Source organism: Crotalus tigris, unplaced genomic scaffold (assembly GCF_016545835.1).
Source record: "Crotalus tigris isolate CLP2741 ecotype Arizona unplaced genomic scaffold, ASM1654583v1 scf7180000024427.8105951120:4207309, whole genome shotgun sequence".
In the NCBI taxonomy this organism is placed as follows: Eukaryota; Metazoa; Chordata; class Lepidosauria; order Squamata; family Viperidae; genus Crotalus; species Crotalus tigris.
Window position 1 is genome coordinate 1,407,734 of NW_024100595.1, and position 8,495 is coordinate 1,416,228.

Consider the following 8,495-nt stretch of genomic DNA (forward strand, 5'->3'; position numbering starts at 1 on the left):
CCTAAATGGAAAAAAAAAATCCTCCCTCAGGAGAGTCCAATTTATTTTTATTTCACATATACTGCAGAGTGGGACTAAAAGCCACATCAACAGGAGGGAGGACCTTCTCCTTAGATGAAGTTACTGACAAAGCCACGCATGCTGCTTTTAAAGCGTATTATTTTGGTCCGTATGTTTCATTTATTTATAGTGACCAATACTAGAGGCAAAGCCTCCAGTGAACTAGGCACCCATCATCAGAAAGATATGGATTCTTCAGCATCTGCATGAAGTTGCTACAGGAGCTCATCTAGTGATTCAGGCTCTCATATCAACAATATTTTTGATGATACTCAACTGTACATTGTAACCCCAGGTTGGAAATATTATCTAAGTCTTGTCCCAGTGTCTTGGAGATTTTGAGGATCTAGATGGGACAGAACAAGCTTAAATTGAACTCTAGCAAGACACAGCTGCTGTTTGTATGTTGGGATTTATTGAATGAATGAATGAATGAATGAATGAATGAATGAATGAATGTATATGCTGCCCACCCCACTATCCATATCCTCTATGTCCCTTGGTTTGTCTCTGGATGAGTTGAGCTGCCTCTGAAGGAGCAGGTTTGTGACTTGGTGGTCTTCCTGGATTTGTGACTCTTGCTGGATCAACAGTCAGATATTGTGGTGAGAGGGCTTTTCCCCAGCTTTGGCTTCCATGCTAATTGCAACCTTACTTGGGACGGGAGGACCTGACTAGAGTGGCTCATACTGTCACCATCGCCTGGTTAGATTACTGCAGCGTACACCACATTTCAGGTACAACTTAAAGTGCTGGTTTTAATCTATAAATCCATCCATGGCTTTCTGCCAGGTTACCGAGAGGACCATCTTTCCCCACCAGGATTACCTCTGATCACTTTGTGCCAGAAACACACTTAAAAAATAAAATAAAATCCAAAACACAATTTTTCTATGATGAGCCTGGCCTTCTGGAATGGGATTTGGTTGGAGATGTTAGTTATCTCCAACATAAGCTGCCCTCTGGAAAAAGTTGAAAACAAGAGCTTTTCTAGAGCAAGGCTTTTCAACCAGTGGTACGGGTACCACCTGTGCTACACTGGCACCTGGCAAGTGGTACGCGACCATCCTAGAAAAGTGGTAGCGGGGGAGGGGAATGAGCTGAACCAGTGGCAGCACTGCACAAGCCTGAGCGAGAGATGGCTGGAGCTGCAGGGCTGTCAGGGCTCAGCGGAAGCGCCAGGATCAGCGTCAGGCTCCAGCTGGAAAGCAGCACTGATCCTGGCACTTCTGCTGAACCCAGAAGCACCAATCAGCTGGAATGTTGCAGCATCTACAGGGTCATGTACTTTACATTCAGATGCTTGGCAACTGATTCATATTTATGACGGTCACAGTGTCCCAGGGTCATGTGAAGTGACCAAAACCTGCTGCAAGCACCCAGCAGGCAGGGGGAATAAAAACCATACACCCCCCCACCCCACTCCCACTGCCAATCCTCAACAGAAATGCTCACAACAATGAAAACTTCAGACAGGAGGAAGAGCGCCACTGGGTGGGCAGGCAAGTGTCTTGCTCGTCTGTGGCTTGGGGGGGGGTCTTTTTTCAGTGCCATTGTAACTTTGAACAGTCATTAAGTGAACTGTTGTAAGTTGAGGACTACCTTTACTTCATCACTTTTTTTCTTTTGGGGCGGGTCATCAAGTTTTTGCTACCTTGCTAGGCGATTGGTGGTACTCGAATATTGCCATATCCTAAAAGTGGTACAATGGGTGAAAAGGTTGAAAAGCTCTAGTGGGCTTTTGAGGCCAGATATTGTATTGTTTGAAGATTTACACAGTTTTATTTAGATTGTCGTGTTTGTTTTTGTAAGCTACTGATAAAAGTCTTTTTATGATGGCAGCACAATAGAAATTGGATGAATAAATAAATGTTGGGTTAAGATTCTCACATAGTAGATAGACAGTATGAAAATAGTTTTTAGGCAAGAAAATGGACCTTCAAAACTTTCCAACCTTGGAGATTTAAAGAATGGCGGACTATAGGAACTGAAATTCTTTAAGTACCTGGGCAGTAAAGAGCAGTAGTTCTCAAGCTGGCTAGGGAATTCTAGGACCTGAAGTCTCAATCTGGCTAGGGAATTCTGAGAACTAAAGTCTACATACTGTAAAGTTGATACGGTTGAGAAACACTGGTAAAGAGGATCTCAACATCTGTGGCTGGAAATTGTGACATGCATGATGAGTAGGATAAAGAAGTCCATTTGTGCAAGACAAAGAAACAAAAGTGTACTGTATACTAATCTACATTTGTAATGGCTCCATATCTTTCCCCACTCCAGAAGAAGAAGAGTTTCTTTGTTTCTAGGTAATACAATTTGTGAAAGATGGAAAATACCGGTGGTCTCTCAGTGGTCTATAGTATGCATAAAGACCTCTTAATTGTTCTAGGTTTATGTTGCTCACTTTGAAAATGTTAGTCTTTGGCCACTAAAGCAGGATAAAATGGGAGACTTGACAGAAATCTTGGGAGAAATTGAGTGGAAAATAAGTGACAATATTCTTTTGTGCAAAAGCTACAGCTGAATGTCAGAGATGGAGAAATGAAAGAAGAGCCATCTCAACCAAAGATGGAAGAGGCAGACTCACCAACATCTGTTGCTTGACTCCGGTTTTGGTAATGGAACTATACTGTAACAGCAGTACATTTGTATTCTTCTTTAAAGACAAAATCAGGAACACTAGTAAGAGTTCTAAAAAATCAGCAGCAGCTATTTTTTTCTTGCTGTCTTCAAAAATTATCTACAGGTAATCTTCAATTTATGACAACTGGGATTGGAATTTCTGTTACTAAGCGGTATTGTTACCACACCTGATTTTATGATATTTTTTTGCTGCAGTTATTAAGCAAATCTGGCATCTCCCATTGGCTTTGTCAGAAACCAGCTAGGAAAGTGGCAAATGGTGATCCAGCGTCCACAGGACACTGCAATGGACGTAAATGTGAGCTGGCTGCCAAGTGCCCAGATTGTTGTTACATGACTGCAGGGATGCTACCATGGTCCTAAGTGTGAACCAAAAGTCATTTTTTTCAGAGCCTGCTTAAACTTCAAATAGCTGCTAAATGAATGGTCCCACGTCGAGGACCACCTGTATTGTTCTTTGTATACTGGCAACCAATAAAATAATTGTTTTAAAAAGCTGATTACAAAACCTGGGTTGTAATGATCTTAGACTGATCCAATGTAATGGTATTAGTTAGATCTTTCTTATTTCACCTATCATTGATTATGATGTGATATCCTAGCTTAGGCTGTTGAATCAATTAAGAGAAATACTGGCATATTTACACATACCCCTTCATATCCTTTCAAATTTAAATATTTTAAAATTTATGTGTGAGATTTCTAAATACACTTGATAATGCAGGATAGCAGTTGAACTTCAATAGATCTGCCCATTCATTGCTTTCACGTTTTGGTACCCTTCCCATGTTTTGGTGCTTTCTTGCAAGCTTTCCACTGGAATTACAAAAGCCAGAAAACTCTTGCTTTCAAACTCATTTTTTAAAAAGGCATTTTTATTTCTAGCTCTCAGATATAAACACTACCTTTCTGCTATCATGGAACTCAAGGTAGAAGATGTGGCATTCTTAGGCAATGGGCCAACCAGGGAAGTCTGAGAGTCAGACCTGTTTTAAAACCAGGATGGCTGCTGCATCAAATGCTTGAGATTGTGCCTTGGGACAGAAAAATCCAATGAGGCAGGTGTTAGATGTTACTACTGTTTCTGTCTTCTGCTCTCCCTACAATGTTATTCTCTATATAATTATTCAAATGCGATTCCCAAGAGGTTCAATAGCAGACACAAGATTGTACCCTAGATGTCTCTTCCTCTGCACTGATTTTTTTTCCCTGTCAAAGGTTCAAAGAGCTTTTATGGCAAAGATGATTCCCCCCCCCCCTTCCCTTATATTATAAAGACCTTCTGAATTGGAAGAAGAAAGTGCTTATTGAGGCACCTGTGGGTAACTCAGGAGCAACCCCTAGGGGTTGTATTCTACTACAACAGCATGTGATAAAAATAATGCTTTGGGAACAGACTGCAGTCATTTTCAGAGATTTTGCTGCAGCTGTAAGAAAACTATATTAAGAAAAGATAGGTGAGATCCTTCCAATTCTAATAAATGCCCTAATGTTTTATTTCACCAGCAAAGAAACTAGCTTTTTGCATAAACTGCTCCATTTCTTAAATGTATCACTGTGAGAAACTGGAAAGGGAAAACATTATGCAGTCATGAGGATATAACTTCACCAAAACAGGAATTAAAGGGCAAAAATAAAGAGAAGCGTTGGATGTTCTGGAAAACACTTCCACGTTTCTTACATCTGAAAGAGAACTTATAATAAAGGAAGAAAGATCTAAAAGTTATGTAAATGGGTGAAGTTTCCATAGCTGTCTTTTCAGACATTACAAAGCATATAATTTGTTTATCCAGGGGTCAAATGTGATTCTAAAATTTGCAATGTCTAAATAAAGAAGTCCAGCTTATTAAAGATGTTTCGTATTAGTCAGTTTACAGTGAGCCATGGAAGAAGCTGTGCAAAACTGAGGTGATCCCAGTCACAATACACCGAGCGATTCTTTTTTTAGAAATGTCAACTTCTTCTACCTAGAAGGGTATATGAGCTTTCTGCCCAGGCACAAGGCTATCTATCATTTGGCTCAAAAATAAGAATTTTATACATTTGTTTTTCTTAATGTGGAAATCCAGAGGAAATTCTCTGCCATAATGTCTCTTCTTTACAAAAAATAATAATAATAATTAAGATTTTAGAACCTAAAGATAGTATCCCATTCATACAGAAATCAGAATTATAAGCTAGTTTATCAGAATTCTGACAGTATAAATTGTTCAGCTTTTTGTCTGGATCCACCTACCATGGGGTGGAGACAAACAAACCAGGAGACCATATTAGTGATTAGTCTACTCTTTCCTTGGATCCAAATTTTTTTCAACAAGCAAAAATCTTAAGACAACAAATCTTTAGCTTAAGAGACCAATAACCTAGAAATTCTGACTGAGACAAAACGCTCATTAAAATATGACAATTTCCTGTTATTCAGCAATTCCTATTACCATGTTGAACTAACTATTAGCACTTGGGCACTCTGTACCAACATGGTTATTGGATCCCAATATGTCAAAATTCTTAAGGGAACTCAGTCCAAGCAATATATGATAAGAAATATCTCCAGGGGAACAATGGTTGAGGGCTGCTGATAAAACAAAAATTACTACATTAAAGAACAAAGGTAAGTCAATAACTTCAAGGAATTTATTTTCAAAGATAGATAAAATTCACAACACACACAAAAATAGCTAACCATTGGTTAGAGGCTAGTGGACAAATCTGAACAAACTCCAGCAGCCAACAGACTTATAAATTATATGTTTCTAGACAATAAAACAAACCTGTTATTAGAACAGATGTAAGCAACACTGACACAAGCCTTACAAAGCTTGCAAAAAGTTACTCATTTTGACAAGAACATGATACACAAAATCATCCCTAAAATAATACATTTAAAATGAAACTTTACTGGGTGTATTTCAGGAGACAAAACTGATTTATACTTGGCTTTCTTTCCAGTCTCTTTGTGAGCACCACGTCCCAATACCATGTAATTCTCTTGAGCAGAAAACTCTCTAGATCTCTCCAGGGCCAAGGAATATAATCCATAAAGATGGAAGCCTTAAAATCTAATGTTTTTCACCAACAGTTCCTGATAAATAGTGGCTATTCATATGTGCACAATTATACACAAAGCCTAGATAACTAAAGAAGCCCTATTTCTGTTAGTATAAGATACAAGCATTCATCTTATTAGGATAGTGGAGAAGAGACCATTTCCATTTTGGAAAAGGTAACTGCTTTTTCATATCCTGTTACACACAAATACTATCTCTAAACAACATTTATTGCTCTAATGCTTCCATATAAGTTAAAATTAAACATTAAACAGTTTTTAAACATTACAATGAAAACTAATGAAAGCCAAGTATCTGAATAATGACTATATGAATGAATGTGAAGCTGAATTTCTTTGACCATGGAACTGGCTTTCTTTTATAATTATTATACTATTACTATTAATACATGTGTTATTCTAGCACTGCTAAATAATTTGGGACTGGGAATGATAAATGTATATATTAAGTCCAACCATTCTTCATAATTAAGTTAGCTTCTTTAATCAACAGAATATGATCATCATCATTCATAAAAAACAAAATTTAATGATTTAAGAAACCCAATAGGATTCTCCCCCATTCTTACATATCTCACTGATACTAATTTCCCAAATCCTGTCATATTTAATATTTAAGGGCATATAATAGCTCCGATATATTAAAACCAGAACAGGAGTTAAGGCCTCTGACTAGCCTAAGAAGGAAAAAGTCTAACAGACTAGAAGAACCATTTCCTAGGCTCCCTGATGCTGAGGTTCCAAAGAAAGAAAAACTGAGAGGGTGAAGAAATGTAGTGTACATGGAGGACCTCGGATGAAAAACTTGATCCTTTTTCCCTTTGCAGGAAGATGTTAGGCCCAGACCTCACGCTCTGGAAAATATAATTCAGTCTCTTGCCTAGCAAAGCCCTCAAACAGGGGAAAACATGAAGAGGAAACAGAATGTTTCCCAATCAAGACAATACAATTTCTGACTTATTTGGAAGGACAATTATAGGAGAAAGAAGGTAGAGCAGACAGACAGAAAATCAGATTGTTTTTCTTAATTGGTGCAATACAACCTCTTTTGTTCTCTAAACATTTCCTTCTCTCCCCATTGCCCGGCCTTCCCATCCCACAAAAATACCCTTCCCCCTTCCCCTTATCTGCGTGCTTGGGTCTCACCTGTAAGTCTCCGCAGCTGCCTAGATATTCTTCCCCTTGCGGCTCCAGCTCCAAGATATTGGGGGTGGGGAGAGTATCCCCAACTACCTCCTCTTTCCCTACTCCTCCAATCAAGAAAGAGGGTTTAGAGGGAACTGTCAGTGGTTCCCCTGAAAAAGGAAGGCCTCTGGGTGGGAAGCATAGGGCATCTACAGCCCGATTCCAAGCCTCTCCCTCCCTCCCTCTTGTTTGGGTAGGAAAAAATTGTCCTGCAGGAGTGAAGACATGCAAGTGGCTTGGTAACGGGAACGCGATGGAGGTAGCCCTGTAAAAGGATATATAACGAGAATCTAGGGCCCGTCTGCAATGGCTCTATTCAGGGGTAGGGAGAGGGAGAGAAAATCCCAAATAAGAAGGGGGGGGGAGACAATTATATCATCCAAGTAGCTTGCTTTGCAAGAGACCAAGGGATGGGCTCTGAGGGAAAGAAGGCATGGACTTCATAGGATGCTGCAGTCCCTTCCAGCTGTTAGCGACTGCTTACAGATGTTTACAGATGAGGTATAAGGGACCTATAGATAACGGGTGAGGAGAATCGCAAGACCCTGCAAATGAGATTCCCGTCTTTAACGGAAACCGGCGCAGGGGAGGGGGAACAAAAAGGAATGAGAGGTCAGGTGGGCGGGGGTGGAGTGGTCCCTATAAAAGGCAAAGGAATCCTTTCTGATCCAGGGAATGGGGGTGGAAGAATAGGAAAAGGGAGGGAGTCTCTACAGGGAAGGGTGCTGTGGGGGTGGGGGGCCTGACTCTATCCGGCCCCCCCTCCCCTCTCTCTTGCCTCTTCGGGTTCCTCCGTCTGCTCCCTCCCTCTCACTCACTCCAGTTGTCCCCAAATCCAAGATGGCGCCCAAGGCAGGAGCAAGACCGGAACCAAGGCAGAGAAAACGTCAAGCGCATGCGTGGAGGGAAGGGGGCGCCGAAGAAGAGCGCACACGCGCGATGGGTCAGGGGCGGGAGCCCGTGAAAACTCGCATGCGCCACAGTCGGGAATAGGCGATGACCATCATCCCGAACCTAACCAGCCTGGTGCGTAAAACGTTTTGGTGGGGCACTGTGCGCATGCGTCCTGCTCGAGTCATTCTTGAGAAAAAGGTGAGTAGCGCGAACTGAGAGGCGAGGAGCGTGCCGTGAGCAATTGTAGGAAGGCATTACTGAATGGAACGCAACGCACGCGCAGTAAAAGAGTGAAGGAAAAAGGCCCGGCGTCATTGGATTGTCTTAGCGTTAATGGGCGGGACACGTTTACACTGACAATATGTAAAGTGAGGGGAGGGATCTTGAAATTTGCCCTAAGAATGGGATTGGACGAGAAACATCAGGAAGGGTCAAATGCAAACAAGATCGACATCTTGGTTGGCTGAGGAAAAAAAAAATAACGGCCCTTCAATGAAAGAAGTTAGCCTGGGGCGCCCACATGTCCTCAAGTGTGGTTTGATTGGGGCAATATGTGAGGACTTGAGATTTGATTGGTAGGCCGAGGTAGTCAAGGGCGGGGCTTCCATCGCTCAGCTGTTACTGGGGCAAGATTTAGAAAGATTGG

General features: G+C 41.2%; 1 protein-coding gene across 3 annotated transcripts in view; it reads right to left on the reverse strand.

The window, feature by feature from the left end:
- Positions 1-7,723, reverse strand: part of TAOK2 (TAO kinase 2) — a 45,447-nt gene extending 37,724 nt beyond the window's left edge. For 2 of the 3 annotated variants that reach the window (XM_039330431.1, XM_039330430.1), the window contains exon 1: positions 6,917-7,711. The gene's annotated coding sequence lies outside the window, so the exon portion shown is untranslated. Of the gene's footprint in view, positions 1-6,916 lie in introns of all 3 variants that reach the window. The other variant, XM_039330427.1, reaches the window with a different exon arrangement.
- Positions 7,724-8,495: the final 772 nt, after the last annotated feature.